Source organism: Denticeps clupeoides, chromosome 20 (genome assembly GCF_900700375.1).
Source record: "Denticeps clupeoides chromosome 20, fDenClu1.1, whole genome shotgun sequence".
Lineage (NCBI taxonomy): Eukaryota > Metazoa > Chordata > Actinopteri > Clupeiformes > Denticipitidae > Denticeps > Denticeps clupeoides.
In genome coordinates this window covers 14526519-14547183 of record NC_041726.1, presented here as the reverse complement: position 1 = coordinate 14547183, position 20665 = coordinate 14526519, and the positions used below count along the sequence as shown (strand labels likewise).

General features: G+C 41.3%; 1 protein-coding gene across 3 annotated transcripts in view; it reads right to left on the bottom strand.

Moving 5' to 3' along the window:
• Positions 1-20665, bottom strand: part of LOC114770550 (semaphorin-6D-like) — a 54552-nt gene that overhangs the window by 28136 nt on the left and 5751 nt on the right. Inside the window, exon 3 of one of the 3 annotated variants that reach the window (XM_028964569.1) lies at positions 15044-15077. The exons of 1 other annotated variant lie outside the window; for it this stretch is intronic. The gene's annotated coding sequence lies outside the window, so the exon portion shown is untranslated. Of the gene's footprint in view, positions 1-13465; positions 13593-15043; positions 15078-20665 lie in introns of those variants that run through there. One more of the 3 variants, XM_028964572.1, reaches the window with a different exon arrangement.

The window sequence follows — 20665 nt, the reverse complement described above, 5'->3', positions numbered from 1 at the left end:
TATTTCACTGACTGCAGGACTCCTCGGCACAGGAGAAAGTGTTCTCCAAGAAATAAAGAAAGAAAGAAAGAACCTGCAAAGAATCTGACTGGACATGACGGTTCATACGTCAGGATTTTTTCTCTCTTTAAGGCCAGACCCTGGTCACACGCATGTAAAAATCCTGGCGGTTTTGTATAGCGCCACCAAGTGTTCACAGAAAGTGTCAGATTTTACTTTTCCATATCGTGCTCATACACGGTCCATCAAAACCACGTGAAATTTGGGCAGGATGTTGTCAAGCAGTTCCATTTGAAGCAGTAATGAGGACTTTAAGATATGTTAAACCACAGACATTTCAAATAGTTTTTCCTTCCTGTGGAAAGACAGTTTAACCTACATGCACCAAACCTGGTACACACTCGTCGTCATAAACACATTCACAACTTGCATCCCTGCACTAAAATGCATGAGAAATTTTAGTTTATTTTCTATTTGTTTTCTCATGTTCAGAATTCTGCTTGTCAAAAAATGTATTTCTATCCTGGAAGGTGTGGCTTCCAAAACCCGTGAACAAAATTCCATAACTTTTCATGGCCTTCATTTACAATATCCAGTTTTTAAGACCCTGCGGGTACCCTGTACATACATACACAAGCTCATCACAGATTATGGTAACATGCTTTCCAAAGCTAGTGGAATGCTGGGTAATACCCAGTCACTGCCAGAGAATGGGAGCCGGAAAGAACCGTAGCAATGCCATTACCACTAGACAATGTCCTGCTGGTGGTGGAGCCGGATATGGTGCGCTGTGGCCAGAGAATACTTTACAGCCAACAGGCCCGGGAGTGCGGTGAAGGCCGACCGACCTTGCTGCTTTGCTGAGCGGGCAAGTCCATGAAAAGGAGACGCCGGTTTGATTACAAACTACTATTGACTGCTGGTTACTGGGCAGTTGTGCTGACCAGGTCAATAATTTTTTTTTCTCAATATAAGTTTATGGAAATAGGTACAAAGCACATATACTGCAGGGAAACTGTTCATTCAATATTTTAATTTGATCTTTTTAAAGTGAAGTGATTGTGATTGTCATTGTGATACACAGCAGCACAGCACACCGTGCACACAGTGAAATTTGTCCTCTGCATTTAACCCATCACCCTTGGTGAGCAGTGGGCAGCCATGACAGGAGCCCGGGGAGCAGTGTGTGGGGACGGTGCTTTGCTCAGTGGCACCTTGGCGGATCGGGAATCCAGTGGCAACCTTCTGATTACAGGGCCGCTTCCTTAACCGCTAGGCCACGACTGCCCCTGTAAGACCAAATGACATGAAACCTTTTGCATGGTTCTGACCAAATGCAAACTCCTCCAGCCAATCAGCAACAGGGGCATGACCAAACAAAAAGAGATGGCTCCAAAGAGGAGAACAGGAATTTCTTAAATCTAGAACAAGTTGAATAAAACAAAAATTGCATTATTAACATAACCATTGCCATCCATATCAGGTATAATCTGCAATTTGTAGTAAATCTAATTATAATGTTTCAATAAACATGCTTTATTTCACTAATTTCACCACCACGGAAAAAGTAAAAAGCGTTGTTCTAATTGGAAGGAGATTTATAGTCAGTACTATAAAAGTTGTAGTCAGTCAGCCAGAAAGTAGTTATGTCGCGCACAGTTCACACTAGACATCTTCACTTGTGGGGTTGTCATGTGACTGATTTGGGGGTTACAGACCACACAAACTTTTACCTCTGACGGGTCTCCAAAAACACCGTTCTGTCAGAGAATCCAGAATTAACAAGGGAAGTAACCCGACCCTGTCACGAAAACGGAGTTTGATGAATGGACAAATGCAAAAACGGCTTGTTTGTGCAACGATCAGTGGATTGGCACACATTTTCCCCTCATCTCTGTGTCCTCGAGGATGCCGCTGTTAACCATCGCTGATCAAGCGTGGATTTGCCTCACCGCTGCGATTTTGGGCCGTGACCATTGGAGACCTCAAAAAAAAAAAATTAGGGAGACTTCTCCTTCTCCTACAGTAAGAGGGTTATCCTAATGATAAAAACAGTGAAATTATTCATATCTAGAGGTTATTTACATACAATTACAGCTTAGTTGTAGTGGAAAATCTAAGGTGGAAAAACTGCTCTACTTTCAGCCCTTCCACCGCGTCTGTTGTACCTCTAATTTTTTTGAACCCACCTCTGCACCCCTGCAGTTTTTTCGAAATGCCCCTCATCATTTCACAAGGTGTGGGCATGTCTGTCTGGACCACGGGAGAAGGCTTTCGGGGCCACAAATGGCTGCCATTTGCTCGTTGCCCTTGGTAACAGACGGACGGGGACCTGAGCATCGCTGCACAGCATGTAGAACAATCGAACAGTCAACGGGAGCACCGCACTTGAGCAGCCGCACACAAACCAGACCACCTCCAGCTACAGCCAGTGAACCTCAAAACTTCTCCCCCACACAAACAACACCCACAAATGGTACAAATCATGTTTCAAATGTTTTTATTACAAATTATTTCCACTCATTACTTGAGAGTAAAAATATTGATACAGCAATATATCGTGGTTTTGTATCGATACAGGGACATCAATATTTCTGTATACAAGTGATGTTCTGTTGGCTGAATTGTTAATGTAACAATGATATACATAATTGATGATTTACAGCATCTTGTATATCAGCCCTGTTTTTACATTTTCAGTGAACTGTAAAATATCGCAATATATATCCGAATATATCAAGATATGACCGTATTGTGGCCCATGTATCGTGATACGTATCGTATCGTCAGATCCTTTCCAACACATCACCAGCTGGCAGTTCATTTAGAAGCTCATTCTCTTTAAAAAAAAAAAAAATGCAACGTGTCTGTGTGTGAATGCTTGGATGTGTTAGAAAAAAAAGTTATGTGAGCTTGACAGAACAAAACATTTGAATATTCGAAATGAACTTTTCTTTTTTTAACCAGTGTACGAGATACGAGGTGTGTGTGTGTGTGTGTGTGTGTGTGTGTGTGTGTGTGTGTGTGACCTATTGGTCACCTGTTCACCTAGAACAGAACGGCTGCGGCTTTAAAGCTGCGAAAACTGAGATGAACTGAAAACCGAGAGGAGGGAGAGGCGCATGGTGGGTGGGAGAGGGAAGGGCCACCAGGCAGAACTAATTAAAGATCCGCCGCCGTAGTGAGGTGCTTCATGGCCGGCTGGCGTGGCCGGGGGCGCCGGATGAAGGCCACTTAGCGACTGCAAATGGCGGTGTCGCTGAGACAAAGCGCTCGTGTTTTACTTCTGCGGTAATACGCTCAGGGACACACTTCTGGAACAGAGCAGAATCCATTTTTAAAACTTCTGTTTGAAAGGCTGTGCATCATGTAGTGCGTGCCTCATACTTATCAAGCGTGTGGTACGAACCCTTATGACCTGGTCACCTGGTCAGAAAATTCTGTAGTGTGGATCAAAAAAAATGTAATGATAATATGATTATTTTAATATAGTTTATCTGTTGGCTTTTGCTACATGCGTGAAAAATAGGAGAATAAAGCGTCCGCTACAGTGGACCGGAATGAAAACCTAACCCCCACATTATATAGACTAAAAAGCCTTTTTAACCGTTCTATATCGCTCTAGCCCAGAATTATTTAGCTGAGAGGCTTCGGATCTCTGGAACGGAACATAATCACGTTTCGGTTTTGTTATATATGAGAATGAGAGTACAGACTAAAAAGCAGAAACTTTTTATTTAGCTTGAACAATGCAAAATTGTTCCATCGCCGAACAGCTGCTGGTGCTGTTGCTAAGCAACGTCATAAAGTCAGCAGTCAGGTAGGTAGCGGGCAGGCTTATGCGAAGAGCGCGCAAGACGGATTTACGGAGCATTAAGATAAGTTCAATTCAATTACTGTCATAATCTCCGAGAGGGAGGAACCGTCTCGGCGCATATCTGTTTTCAATAATTTCACGCCGTTCATACAGCCACTGAATCTGACTGAGGGGCGGCATCACCATCATTCTTCCGAAAACGTTTTTTCATACAGTTTTAAATCAGGTATATGCTGAGAATCACCCGACTCTTCCCTGCATCTTGATTTTGAAGAGTTTAATGGGCCCCGGTCCACATGGCAATGATTTGAGGGAACTTCCCCAATCAGAAGCTCTTTTTGTAGTTAAGGAGTCGGCGATCGACGATGATGTCTGTTTACATGACTGGTTGTGTAGCGTTGCAGACGGCTCAGAAGCTCCGCCTCACTCGTCTAAACCGAATCATGGCGTTCCATTTGGCGGCAAAATGGCCTGGTGATTGCTCGCCGTCGGCACTGGTGATTAAGACAAAAAGAGGAATCGGGATGATTCCCTCGGTTGGCTCATCAGTGCGGGCGTAAATAATTACAGGGGTCTAATGATGATTTGGGCTTTATTCCATCTAAACGGGTTTGCTCATCTACGCTCATCTCTTGGTTCTGGAATGCACCAACTCTACTATCGCCAAGATGATGTGCAGCGCTCGGGATCGAGGTTGCTGCTCTAGTCCCTTTGGTCTGTTACCGTGGCAGGAAGCAGAGGTGAAGCGAGTCCTGCTTAAACGCTACTAGGTAGTAGCCTTGTGGGTAACACACTCGCCTATGAACCAGAAGACCCAGGTTCAAACCCCACTTACTACCATTGTGTCCCTGAGCAGGACACTTAACCCTAAGTTGCTCCAGGGGGGGACTGTCCCTGTAACTACTGATTGTAAGTCGCTCTGGATAAGGGTGTCTGGTAAATGCTGTAAATGTAAATATGTAAAATGTAAAATGCTCTGCACCAGAGGTGGGAGTTTGCAGCTTGTACACGTTTGGGCTTTGATGAGACGTTGAGAGCATGTGACTGAAGTTGATTTTTATGATGATTGATGAAACTTTCAGAACTTGGGGGCTGTGGTGGTGGATGGCAAGGACTGTCAAAGCAAGCTTGCCATCAGCTCACATAAAAGCTCTGATTTCATTTGTTCACTGATGCTTTGTTGGTGAAATTTTCATAAGACAATAATTCTGAAAAATGAAAAAACAAATGGAATGCAATGTCCGCAATGTAGGGAGGTAGTTGATTAGCGGGTAACACACTTGCTTATGAACCAGAAGCCCCAGGTTCAAACCCCACTTACTACCATTGTGTCCCTGAGCAAGACACTTAACCCTGAGTGTCTCCGGGGGGGGGGGGGGGGGGGGGGGGGGGGGCTGTCCCTGTAACTACTGACTCTAAGTCGCTCTGGATAAGGGCGTCTGATAAGTGCTGTAAATGTAAATGTTTGTAGACTAATGAGGACAATGTCAACCAGGGGACAGGCAAGAGTCCAATGATTCAACAAATGAAGGAATTATGGAAGCAACTGATCACTCCCTCTACAATTAGGACTCATCAAAATAGTATTGACTACTGAATGCTGAGAACATTATTCAGTAATGTATTCTGTTAAAGTGCATAATGTATTCAAAATCCCCTTTTTTATATGCATGAAGTACACATATAATTTCTCAAAATCATTTCAGTCTCAAACCATAATAAGTGAAATGTTTTTCACTTTATCATTTCAATGGATTAAAACTGTGTACTTTTTTATTGTCATTAAAAGGCATGACTGGACATAGTACTGCACTGTGATAACCCACGAGCACAACACCCTCTCTGCTTTTTACCATATCAGCATCAACATAAAAAAAATACCAATGTGATCATTAGATATTACTGATGGATGAAGCATTAAATATGATCGTCACAGACACATGGAAGTCCTGTATGGGACATCCCAGCATGTCAACTGGCATATCAGCATCAATATTTGTTTTATCTTCCATCATCAACATTTGATATTGCAGCCAATTGTTCTAAAACTTCTAAACTTCAATAGTTTCTTTAGCATTAAAAAAATTGTAAATATTAGGGGTGCTTGTAGAGGACTGAGCCAGCACCACCCGGTGGACTAAATTTGTATACAAAAAGATCGAAATTTGATGTCCCTGTATAATTACGATATCACTATGTAAAATATCGCAATATCAATATCTAACACCCCTACTAAATGCAGTAAAAATACTTCATGTGAATCACCATTACATGTGTCTTGCTGCAGTCTACACGTTCCACATATTATCCACAAAACTGGAAGCAGTTTTGAAAAGAAATGCTGATTGTGATTATGACTCATATTCATTTTTTTCATTCCAAACAGCAATTATTAACTGTTAGTGAAACCTCTGGACCTCCAAGCTATTCTCATTCCCAAAAACGCAGCTAATGAAAAGTGCACAGCCTAACATTTCTTCATCCTTTCAAACGTGTCTCATGACTGATTAAATATTAACAATTCATAGCACATTCGTTCAAACTCGTCTTCTAATAGACTGGAAATTGTAATTTTGTAACCAGCAGTGCGGACACATCTCAAGGTCACTTTCCTTATTAGGACGTACAGGATTACACATGGACTGATTTCTGTTCGGTTCACTCCTTCCCATTACAGGAAATTGATCTACACAGTTAACCTTTTCTTCCAGAGTACAGGGCAATTTCATGTTCAAGCCAAAAAGCTGAATTATCGGTAATGCCAATCATGGAACTATGTTTCAAAATGTACATTGAAGGACACTGAAGTGACACGTGAGGTTATGTAACAAACAAAATAAAAAAAAGAGCAAACCAGGCAAAACATTTGCGTGTCTCCAAATCAGGGAGCTTGTGCCGTGATGGCAGCATTTCACACTCTTGTCTTCTCTCCTCCACCTTAAGTTGGACAACGGGGACGGTTTCAAACGGCCCTGAAGGTTTATGCTGAAAACTTTCTTGTCATTCGCTGATGTTAATGAACATCTCATCAAACATACTTCACTTTCCCTCCTACAACAAATACTAGATATGTTTCTTGCATTGGGCTCTCCATCTTTGTCCCCATAACCTCCACAGAGTAGGGGCATCCAAACTTTTGGCTGGAAGTGTATATAGACTGTATGATAAACTCGTTTGCTGGATTAAACCATAAATCCACCACCATAAAGCCACCACTCATAGAAAACATACAGATCTAAAAAATGTTAAAAAATCAGTATGTCCATCATATGGATTTATACAGCAACCATATTAATGTTTTTATTAGACACTGTTGTGATCTCACATATAATACCATGCAACATGCATGTGTAAATATCATTTGGAGGTTAAATAGCCAGGCTGGAAGGTGTGGAAAAGGTCTCAATATATGCATGGACGATATAAACTGTGGTGCAGAACTAGCACACAAATTGTTATGTTAATCATATTCATGTTCAGTGAGGGATGCATTTATAAGCCTGGGGGGAATGTCCAGCATTTACTTTTATTATGTCACCCGATTTGCCCGAATTGATCTTTATTGTCCCGTGTCCGATTTAACCCTAATATATAAAGCTTATGTCATCTTTTGGCTTTGTTTTGTTGAGCCCATATGACCCCCCTGAACCCACATATTACAAATTACTTTGTCTCATGACATTTTAGAATTGCTTTAATGTTGCACAGAACTTGCAATTATCAAATAGTTGATCAATTATTAAATATATTGATTATATATTGTATATTTCTGGAACACCGAATGCTCAAAAACAGTTCCTTATTCAGCACAAATCCATAATAACAAAACATAAAAACATCCTAGTCCTATTCCAGACAGTATTCTTATTTTCCCAAATCCCACTTCCATAGATGCCCCCCCCCACCAATGTGGTGTTTGGCTGCTGTGGTATTTACTCTCCGCCTCCCACTTAAACGCAATCAATGCTGAGCCCCACGGACAGCGGCAAGCTGTCAACACGCTGGTGACAGCCGTCAATGAGAAGCCCTGAGATGCAGCCTCGGCTCTCTCTCTCTCTCATCTCGTAGTCTGACAGAGCCGCCAAATGCTTCTGAGGCTTCAGATGATCGGGGACATGAACTTGGGAGTCCAACTCAGATGGGGACAGAGGATAAAGAGCTGTTTTTTTGCCATTTGGGTGCTCACCACACTCGCCTTGAGTTACACCACACTTAATATTTATGACGGCTAGTAGAAATAAGGGAATAACATACTTGACTCTCGGCCAATCACAGAGCAAAGACAAATGCACACATTTCAATAGTTTATACTTTATACAAATGTACTGTTTAAATGTAATAGACTTTGGTAACATTTTTATAATAAATTAATCTGGCCCTGTCCACTGAGCAGATGGTAAGAAATAGATTTTTCTCTCTCTCTTGTGCCAGGACCCTCCTGCTGTTTGCTGAAGATTGAGGAGCAAAAAGGACAAGTTTTTTTTTTTTTCCTTTTTAAAGATGCAATCCTCTTATTCATTCTCCATTATTCATCCCTCAACTCTGTATGACGGGATTATGCAGGGATTCCAGTGTTCCACCCTAAACCTTGTTTAACCAGGCTCACAACTGCACAGTCGAGTGCGTATTATACTGATATGATACGGAAGAAGGTGGAGAGTCAGTCTGCGGGGCGCATAAACAATAATCACTTGTCCATTTTCCCATGATCTCCTGCAGAAACAGGGGTTTCCAGCTGTAATAATGGCCTAAGAAATGACTCTAATCACTCACACGGTGCACACACACACACCAATGGTCTAAAAGCCAACAGACCGACAACCACTGATACAGTGCAGCTCTGATGAATACTGGAAATAAATGTAGAGACCCTTGTGAGTGTGTGTGTGTGTGTGTATAGATATAGATCTAAGTGCATGTGCCAGAACAGTATGCAGTACTTATGATCAGCGGGCAAGATAAAGCACAAAAAAATAAATAAAAAGAATACGTTTGAAGACTGTGCTAAGTGCACTGGGGAGCGTGTGCAAACAGGAGCCTGTGCGTGACAGTGAAATGCGTATTTTCACGTTATTTTGACGGTTGTTCTGCTCTGAAGGTTCTTAGCCTTTCTGTATTGCTGTGAAAATGGAGACATTACTTTACACTGGAACGTCACTGATAGACAGACATGACCCCGTGAATTAAAAAAACTGATTCCAGAAACTGATGAGCAAGAGTTCTGAGGATTTGGAGAAATTATGCCATCATGCCCAGATAGTATATCAGCGTCAGAATCACATTTATTGGCCTATTATGTGAGCGAACATATACAAGGAATTTGATCCCATTTGATGGTGTCTCTCAAGCACCACAGTATAAAAATATTAATATACAGTATACATTCTGTAAGTATTATTTACAGAAATCTTAAATACATCTGTATACAAATTGACTATATTGTAAATTACTCTTCTTTTTTTTTAAATACAATTTTGCTTGAGAGACACTAGCTTCACAAAACTAAAACCTACCCATATGATGCATAATGAAATTCTAGTTCATTTCCTGATGAAGCCTGTACAATAAGTAATTTACTCGTGGACACCACTAGAGAAAGGTAATGAAAGCAGAGAACTGGCAACGTCCGAACCAGTATTTATAGATCAGTCACATTAACACCCTCAAACATGGCAACAAACACAGTACTTCTTGCAGTTGGACGGAAAAAACGTTTTCATGCTACTAAACCAATTCTGCTTAGTAAGAGAAATAGTGACTCTCTGTTGACTCTTTATTGCAGATTTCCCATGTTTCTCTGGGGATTGGAGGGGGGTCACTAAATCTTATGGACACGTCATCATTGAAATGTCCACCCACTCCTCGGCCTGCTCCTGTCCTACCTCCCACCCTTCTTATATGCCTCGTGCTGATAATAGAAAATTGTCTTTGCTCACAGCACTGCGCCTAAGAGAAGAAATGAAATATTTTACTAACAATTTGCCTTCAAATTAGAACAGAGAAGAGCCTTTTATATATTTTGTATTATATTTTAAGCAGAACCATTCCATATAAATGAAGACCTCGTCATGTTTTAATCAGAGGAATACTGGGTAAATAAATTGTCCCGGTCAAATGACAGTTTTCGAAAGCGAAATGCTAAAGCTTTAATCAAATCTGCGATAAGACATGAGATCAGGACGGCGGCATTGAAGTCTCCCTGAGCGTATGAATCATTTCATATCTGCATAACCACACAAACAAAACTGAATAAACACATTAATTCAGTTGCGGTGTGAATCAGGACAAGGTGACCTTCATACCATGGTGGGTGTCTTCGGCGATTTTAATTCCCTTTTTTACAGTGGTATGTACAGTGGATTGTACGGTCAGGGTTAAAGGTCAGTCTGACCTGCTGAATGCGGTATCTCAGACTAGATAACTCAGATAATAATGACAATTATTGCTGATCAGAAATGACTACATACAATCTACAAAAAAATACCTACAATCAATGAAAAGTATAAATGAATATATTAATATATAGAGTGAATTCTTGGAAATCAAGTTATTATTATTTTTAACCACTTGTGCATTCATGGGGATTGGGAATTCATGGAAAAATCAAATGATCATTTTGCATTCAAAGTTCCAAGTAGGTATTTAGTTTAATGCCCTCAGGATAATAACAAAATAAAAACATCAGCCCATCTAGTTTTCTGGGTCAGAGTTGCAGGATGGCTGGATCCGATCCCAGCATTCTTTGGGTGCAAAGCAGGAAGAACCCTTGGACAGAGTGCTATTGCATGACAGTTTAAATACCACACACACACACACACACACACACAGGGTCAGTTAAAAATTCCCAGTTCACCGAACCAGAAAGTATTTGGACTGTGTGTGTTTGTCAGGACAAAGGGATCGGGACATTTTTAATAATATGACTACAACTGAACGAACAAACAAATCAATGAATAAGGGAATAAACAAACAAATTACGCTACTGATTTTTTTAACCACAAAAGTGTATAGCACTCAAGATAAATAGGCACCAACTACAGGATTTTATGGTTATTGCAACACACACACACACACACACAAGCTTGGAAATCAATCATTGGACTGTCATTCACTTGGACCACAGACCAAATAAATAAATAAATGTCTATGTCTGATTTCTTCACGGACTTGCTGCTCTGTTTTGCTGGAATATGTTTTGCATTTTTTGGCCATTGCAGCTTATACGTGGATGACTGATATGCCCGGGAATGTCTGTGCTAAAAAATCAAAGTGATGCCATAAAATCCTTTTATGGGTTCCAAGCATCCAAATCTGGCCACTGTTTTTATGTGACTGTGATTTGCACTCAGACGTAAAAACTTGACAAAAATGTTATCAAGAGAGCAAATAATCTATTGGAGATTGGTGATGGAGAGAAGAAATGCAGAAATCTTTACTTTTGCATCATTTTTTTACGTTCTCTGAAGGTGTAGAGCTGGGAGGTGAGCATCTGGCACTTCATTTTGCATTAAACAAATGAGCTTTCATGTACTGTAAGATGAGATTCAAAGGGACAATCTTTCATTTTTAGTCTAGATTCAACCAATGACAACTCAAACAAGCATCAGTTCATTAGAACCAAAAGGACCAAGTAAAAAAAATGATGCCGAAATGATGTCACTCAGAGTCAGAGGACAGATTTTTATCAATACAAATTTTTTTTTCTAGCAATACAAAAGGATACAAATACAACATTTGAATATCATCTCGCCAAATTAAAATTGACAGACTGTGCCTCAAGAAAATATCATGTAAGTAACATGTCAAACATAGATACTATAAAAAAAACATATTTACATATATATACATATATAGATACACACACTGCTCAAAAAACACAAAGATAAGACATCCTAGACCTGAATGAATGAAATATTGTTATTGTACTTTCTTCTTTACATAGTTGAATGTGCTGACAACAAAATCACACAAAATTTATCGATGGAAATCAAATTTATCAACGCATGGAGGTCTGGATTTAGTCACACTCAAAATTTATGTGGAAAAACACACTACAGGCTGCCAACTTTGATGTAATGTCCTTAAAACAAGTCAAATTGCGGCTCAGTAGTGGGTGTGGCATTAGGAGGAACCCAGGTCCCACCGCACCAGCATACAAGGGGTCTGAGGATCTCCTCTCGGTACCTAATGGCAGTCAGGCTACCTCTAGCGAGCACATGGAGGGCTGTATGGCCCCCCAAAGAACTGCCACCCCACACCATTACTGACCCACTGCCAAGCCGGTCATGCTGGAGGATCCTGCAGGCAGCAGAACGTTCTCCACAGCGTCTCCAGACTCTGTCACGTCTGTAACATGTGTTCACAAACCCCACCTGGTTCAGTAGACACATGCACATTTGTGGCCTGCTGGAGGACATTTTGCAGGGCTCTGGCAGTGCTCTTCCTGTTCCTCCTTGCACAAAGGCCTCCATGCTCTGGACACTAATCTGACAGACACAGCAAACCTTCTTGCCACATTGATGCGCCATCCTGGATGAGCTGCACTACCTGAGCCACTTGTGTGGGTTGTAGACTCCGTCTCATGCCACCACTAGAGTGAAAGCACCGCCAGCGTTCAAAAGTGACCAAAACATCAGCCAGAAAGCACAGGAACTGAAGTGGTCTGTGGTCACCAACTGCAGAACCACGCCTTTATTGGGGACGTCTTGCTAATTGCCCATATTTGTGGCCAGTTATTTTTTTACAGAAGTGTGACTGCATACCAGAGTGTGTGTATGTGTGTGTTCTGGCAGGGTCCTTCATCTGGCTGTGGATTAGACAGGATAAGATTATACATACACACACACACACACACACGCATACAGACACACACACACACACACAGTGGGTACGGAAAGTATTCAGACCTCAGTTTTTCTGTCAATATGGGGTGCTGTGTGTACATTAATGAGAAAAAAAAGAGCTGAAATGATTTTAGCAAATGGCTGCAATATAACAAAGAGTGTATAATTAAAGGGGGTCTGAATATTTTCTGTATATAATGTGGAAGTGACACATTTTTAAAGATGTGCCGTTTCATACCTCCAAAGCTGGAAATGACATTTCAAATTAAGGCAAATACCCTCACATCCTGGTGGGCCGTCTGTTTTATCAGGCTAAACGGAGGGTGTTTAGCGCACTGAAAGGGGGGGGGGTAATCTTATCCTGTCTAATCCACAGTCAGATGCAGGACCCTGCCAGAACACACACATACACACACTCTGGTATGCACCCCCCCCCCCCAAAACAGTCAGTTCAACCATAAAGCTTGAGCACTGAACACTGAAATATTTAAGTTGCCTAATCTTTTTGTGCATGTTGCTGTAACATTATACATTTGAATCACATACATCCAGTCACGTGGCTGCTCAGATACAGAATGGATATTCCATGTATGAAAGTACGTTTCCTTTCATGTTAAGCATTGCTGTTGATAAGAAAGTCTTGAGCGTGAGGAGTGCCCGTTGTTAACTATCTGCTCCAGAATCGGACCGTCTCTCAGCCAATAAAGCAATCAGCAAATCCTTTTTCTGTTAACAGGGTCGGGTTAACCGGGTCAGGTTAAAGGGGTCAGCAGAGAAACAAAAACAAATCTTACTTTATCCTCACCGTGACCCCAAACTGCGACTCGCCCGCTGCACCCTCCACCATCTTGTGCATCACCTGGGCATCCATTGTCATAAGCATGTCCGTCATAATGACGGTAAGGCTTGTGATCATCCGTACAGAACAACATCCGTACAGAACGGCAGAAACGAGGAGGGTTTTTTTTTTTTTCCCCAAAGGTTTTGCATTCAGTTGTAGATCCTGAACCCCCCCTCCCCCAGCTTACCCCGAGCAGCCTTTCATTCTTGACCAAGGAGCTTCTCAACCCAATTATCTGCAAATGCATTTATCTCTTAGCACCCCTCCCCCACAGGGCCAGAGCGAATAAGATTAAGATGGGCTTTTTGAAAGGGGTTTACCTTGTCTTCAGCCATCAAACATATCTTTTTTGGTTGTTTCGTTTGAGTGGGAACATAAAATAGAGCTTTTCATCCACGGTTTGTAATAGCTGTCCAGTCAAAATCAGACGCGACCGGATGAATCAATAAAATGCTAAATGCACAAGAGACCATGGACCAAAGTGTGAGATAAAATAGGCACTTTTACATAGGGTGACCAGACCTCAACTTGTGGAAAAAGAGGACACTTTGGCACGAGTGGGGGAAGGGGTACCGCGATACTTCAACGTCCACGAGAGGGGGGAGACCGATCGTGGCCATTACTAAAATCTCAAAAAGAGGGTGACGTCTGGTCACCCTACATTTACAGGACAATAGTCCTGGGTCATTGTTTGTTGGAACTGTAGGATTTTGTAGGGTTAAGCCATCAGCGAACTGAGTCACGACAGTCCAACGCTGAAGCTGATTTACGTACTTTTAATTGTTCAGTTCATTAATTCATTTATTCAATAGCTCGGCCATTTCCGCCACGTTTCCAGTCATTTGAAGCCATCTGCAGTGCATCAGCTGATAATTAAATATCCCTCCAAACCCCACGGTTAGTTAAATGGAGTGTAATCGGCACTCTGCACCGGCGTTCAGATGGATTGAGATTTTCCAAAGCCGAAAACCAGCAGGATCTAGTTGCATCTAATAACCCAACAAATAGGGGAATGCTGAGTTTTTCTTTTAAATTCATCATTCAATTAACACAGTGTTCTACATACAATGGAACAGCAGAAGAGGCTTAAATGCCATTAATGTTAATGTAATATTACTATTGTAATTAGCATGTACAATGCCTTTTAAAAGATTAGATTTGCTTGTTTCCAACTTGTTTCCATGAAAAAAAAAAAATTAAATGAGCATCATTAGAAAATATTACAAGAATAATTAGTTTGAAAAACCCACATTTGCTGATGTATCAGATGTGCAGCTAGCGTGAATTTTTATTCACAGTTTTATTGCTTTCTTTAATCAATACAACAGTTTTCAGCTAATAATCAATTAACAAAGTGACAGACTTGCATTAGTGAACCCGGCATTCATTGGAACTGTTGCAGATAATGAGCGTCTCCCTCCATCTATGCAGATAATCCATTGTAGTACAAAGGTTTTAAATGCCACCAAATGAGCCCTTTTAATCATGATTAATAGCAAATTAACATTATTAACATCAAAATATATACCATAGAATTCTTACCTGAGGTATCGAGTGGCTTGCAGAGGCTTTATTTCTGTGGAAGAAGTTGTATAATAAAAGCTGAATGAGTATCATAATTATAACACGTGTAGATACTACAGAGAGTCACGCCTCAACAGCAATTTAATGGGAATTTCCCGTGACCTAGACTCCCCGAATCACTATATATTTAATCACCAAGCATCTAAATGAACATTTTCGTAATTAACATTTCGTAAAGGTCCCCTATGATGAAAATTTCACTTTGTTAGATTATTTAACATTGATATGAGTTCTAGCCTGCCTATGGTCCTGCAGTGGCTAGAAATGGCGATAGGCATAAAACGCGCTTTGCCCATTCTGCTTCGCCGCTCGGAGAGCGGCAGCTCATGTGATGTCATGTCATGTTATAAGCTTATGGAGGGTCTGGTTTTCGGACTTTTAAGTACAAGCTGAGCTACTAGCATGGAACAGCAGCCAGGGTACATTGATCCAAGCACCCAGTGAAGTTCACTCCACGTACCATGGTGTAAGAACCGAACCCCTACTTATATAAAGCGTTCCTTTATATCAGAGCACTTAGATGCTGCCTTGTCTGGAGCCTTCAGAGGTTATTTAATGCCCCATGTCACCATGTTTCCATGCTGAGGAAGGGACGTGGCAACACCACAGGCCGACACGCAGCCTTGCATGTCTGAATTGAGAGAGGATTAATCGTGTACACACCCCGTGCCATCTGCCTGCGATTGAACTGAAATAGATAAATAGTTAGATGGATAAATAAATAAAGGCCCGCTGCTAGAAGGCTGCGTCAGATCTTGGCTTTGAGGAACTAAATCGACTGTGCACAGTGCATTCCAAGGTTAATGGGTTAAGGAACAATGCAGCCCCAATTAATCTGAAGCGCGCTTCCCAAATTTGAAATGATCCCGATGCCGTCGTCTCCAGAGCGACACAGACGGTGCCGTTTCACGACGTTAACATGGATCATCAAATGATGGATTATCATCAGTTCCAGTGACGGAGCTTGAATGGCGAGACAAAGCTCAAAAGGTTTAGAGCGTTGGAAGCCTCGTCGTCAGCCAACTTGCCAATTAACCGGCACAAAGTCACAAGTTGGATCCCCTATTCTTACAGATCCTATTATTACCCTGGTGCCCCTGATCAAGAGACTTCCCCGCGGGAACGGTCACATTTGTCTGATTTTAACAGTCAAAAGTGTGCAAAAGCCATAACCAGCAATGCACATACACGTTACATTGTGAAATGTTAATTAGCAATTACATTATTACCGCATTTTAAAAAGTGATACCATGTGTTTTGGTCGTCCATTGAGGTTTAGAGTACACAGGGCATCTTGGAGATCTTATTTGCACGAGAAAACCCAAGCCGGAGCTGGCATGATGGTGTTTACTTTCAAACCTTCATAACACTATAAGCCTAGCGTTTAAGGAGGCGGGCGCGTAATCGGAAGGTTGCCGGTTCGAATCACGATCCGCCAAGGTGCCACTGAGCAAAGCACCGCCCCGTCATGGCTGCCCATTGCTGACCAAGGGTGATGGTTAAAAACAGAGGACACAAATTGTTGTGCCACAGTGTACTGTGCTGCAGTGTATCACAATGACAATCACTTTTGATTTGACAATCACAATGACAATCAGTCTTCTAAAAAAAAAAAAAAAAACTGCATTCATATAATTATCACAATTTTCATGTATTACATTGAATTAAAGCTGATAAATCACATTGTTACATTACATACATGACATTGCTATTTTCACAGGGGTGAACAGATTCTAACAAATGATTCTACCACCTTCATTGTTTTTTTCCATATAGAATTCTTTGGCCATTTCTTTTTTATGAGTATTTTATTTTAGGGGAGCAGTCATTCCTTCCACTGGGACTGTCCCTGGAATGACGCATTGGAACTCATTTGACATATCTGTCACCGAATAACTAAATGCAAACGGGATGGAAAGCAACAAAGATGCTTGTTGCCACTACTGCATATTGGTGCTATTTCCCATTGGGGAACTGAGAACAGTCTCGCTCTGGAACCCGTGGAGGTTTTCCAATTTCTGCTCTGTTGTGTCATTACCTAATATTAGCTATTAAGCAACCTCACAAGTACATGTTACTAAATTGAACCTGGCACGTTCAGGTTCGAATTTGAGGCAGAATATTTGATTCTCGCACATTGTGAACCCAATCCAAGAAAAACGAATGTTTCGCTCACCCTGTGGAGAGGTCAGCCAGATGACCATGAACTAAAAGGCATTTCCTCATGATCCACATGTCCACGCATTATAAACACATAGTTCAAGTCTGGTGCTGCATGTGAACACATATTTCAGTGTGAGGTTGTTGTCCAACTTTTACTGATGACGCACAAATGTTAAACGTTTGACGGTGAAATACATGTTCAACAAATATTAAATATTTGTATGAGTTTTGGGAGGGACATTTTGGAGGCGTTAATTTGAGACATGGATGTGTTCAGGAGTGTGGGATTGACTAGTACGGCCATCAGAAGTTCTTCATAAAAGCACTAATAATATGTCTTCATGTTTGGTTTGGCAATGGACGTGGACCACATCTGAGGACAGGACCTGGACGTAAACAGGAGCTCGCTGTTGCCAGATTTGACTTGATATGGGAAATCATGCTGGTACTGAGGAACTCAAACCTCATGTAAACACAAATGCAAACACACTTTATTATCTTTACGTTTTTTTTTTACACTGTATTGAATAAATGAACTGTCCGGCATAAACCGTACTTCTTCTTCTTCACAGTTGAGAAAAGTTTTTATAGTATACTCATTTATGGGTCTTTAACATTTAACATTATGGATCAAAACTGAAAACACATGACTATTTCCAACAGTCCTGAAGGTTTATGCTGAACCCTTTCTTATCATTCACTCATGTTAATGAGCATCTCATGAAGCAGCTTTTAAATATGACAATAGTGAACAAAGCAGCCATGAAGGTAAAAAGAGGAAAAACACACTTCACTTTCTCCTGATAGGACAAATACTAAATATGATTCTTGCATGGGAATCTTCAATATGGCTCCATCTTCGTCTCCATAACCACAGAGTAGGTGCATTCAAACGTATGACTGCTAGTGGAAATAACTTTGTTCATGTGATGTTTCGACAGCACGGGGTTTAAAACGCCGCATGGCAGCTGTCACTTATTGTCTCCAGTTCTGCCCGCTTTAAAATCAGTTTGTTTTCTGGGTGACAAATAATGACACACCAGTAAACCGAGCAGTTCGTTTCGCCAAAATCCAGAAGACTGGAAGCATCTCCAACCGCTGCCGCGATTATTCTTCTGTGGAAATATGTGTTAATGTTATTAAAGTGACTTGCACGATAGGACAGACTCTTTGTCCTAAGTACTGGCTCTGATCCCCTTTCCTGTTGCTTGATCCCGGATGATGACCGGCTAAGTCTGCAGACTACTCCAGTGATTAGTCAAATTGCAAATGGCTTTTGTGGAAGAGAATGAGAGGGCATCTCAAGGTGGTGCCCTGATTTTCCCAGAGGAAAAGTGGCCTGAAGGACTCTGCTCTTGTGTAATGCTAAAAGTCCTCGATACTTCCAATCTAGACGGCGCGGCTTACAAAGAAGCCTTTGCGGTGCAAATCCAAGGATTTCTCGATTATCTGTTATCCAGGGATCCCATTTTGCACAGTTATGCCAGCCCCCAACACAATTCCGAAGTACAACTGTGCAAACAGGAGAGAGAAATCGATTTGGCCGTGGCTGATCAAGGGACCGTGGTCTGCTTCCAAATACAAGAACCCATCTCCTCCCGCGGGACCTGGAAAAATGAACTGTTTATTATTTCTGAGCTCGTTCCACAGAAGAAGGGGGTGAAGGCCTCTGCTAACTCGACAGGGCTTGCCGTTATTCATCACAGCATACAAAGCGTTGTCACTGTACCCACCACAACAGAAAAACAGTCCTTTTGATCAAGGTTCCAGAGTCCTGTTCCTAAACTTGTTTCTTTTTTTAACCCACTGCATCATGGGGTTGTGAAAAATCCCTTCATCTTAAACAGAAGACTGAAAACCAGAAAGTCTCCAAAAATAGCCAGGCTGAAAAACTTGTTAAACTGTAATAAAATATACATTAAAGCAGAGCTATATGGTGAAATTGTATAAAAAAAAAAAAAAAAAAACATCACTCATATCTTCCTTTATGTTTTAATTTTTTTCAGCCGCCATTATTTTTAATTATTCTTGTTTCATTAATTTCCTATTTTTTTTCTTATTCTTTTGCATGATCTTTTATGCAATGAATGAACAAATGAACGGTACTGCATAAAAAAAGCTTCTTCTTTATCACCTGTGACAACATCACTGTGAGTTCTAACAGTTTTTTTTTGTGTCTGGCAGCGTCTTTATTTGCCTTCTATTGTTCAACAACATTGAATCATTCTATTATTATAATAATTATGAATTGTGCATTTTGGCAGGGAAGGCCTTCACCACCAACCGCTGCAGAACACAAGGATTTCAAGTTCTTCCTTGAACTCTCATTGGCAAATGCAATATTGTTCTGTGACTGCACTTCTTTTCGGCTCTTCCAGATCCAGTTGAGAAGATGGCCTCGTTTATTATTCTGTTCCGTCACCACCAAGACACTGTAATTGCACGGTCATGGCAAGTGTGTTTAAAATTCAATGACGTTATCCCCAAAAGTGGAGGAAGACTTTTGAAGCTGTGAATCTTCATTTTGGACGGAATAAATTATGTTAATTGACCAATGAGTGATTTTTTTTTTTTTTTTTTTTAGTTCAGGGGACAGGATGGCTGATTACTGCGGCAGCACCGCGTTAATGAGCTACTGAAGGCAAAGAAACGAAACGCGAGTGTCACTGCTGCGTAATTAGATTCCAGTTCAGCGCCGAGGACTATATTTAACATAAATAAATGAAATGTAAATGAACAAGCATACCAGGGCTATTTTAGCCAATAACAGCTAATAATTAAATCAAAGATTTGCTTTTGCCCCTATGTAGCGTGGAAGGTAGACCATCTTTTCATCTTTATAATAATGCAACCATCAATAAAAAATAAATCACATGCACAAAATTCACAAATGAAAGACCCGAGAGACCAGACTTGTAATGTTTTGAGTCAGAGCATCTGCAAAACAGCACGTCTTGGTGCGCGGGGACAGGTCTAAAAGGTTGCAGTGAGTCCCTCGTACGGATTGGACGGATAAGAGGCACAGCAGGATGCACTACGGGAAGACAAAAAAAAAAAGCTGGGCCGCAAGATGGTCAACGTTCGGCTCAAAGAACCTTGAGTCCTACAATAAAGTGCATGTAACCTACCTAGCGCCTGTCCCCTCGTGGTGAGCGTCCTCTTTCAGCAAGATAACGCACCCGGACAGGCGCGCCCCTGATCTCAGTGCGGTCTACAATCTGTGGGATCTGCTCCAAAATGAGGCCGATGCCACCAAGACACCTGCAGAGGTTCTGTTGAATTCAAACTTTGATGGATCAGTGCTGTTTTGGTGGCACGAGGGGGACCCTGTTTTTTTTTTTTTTTGCTTTTATATTGGTCCCCTAATTCTGTGTCTGATGTCTCTTTCCGAAATTCAGCCTTGGTGCTGAATTACAG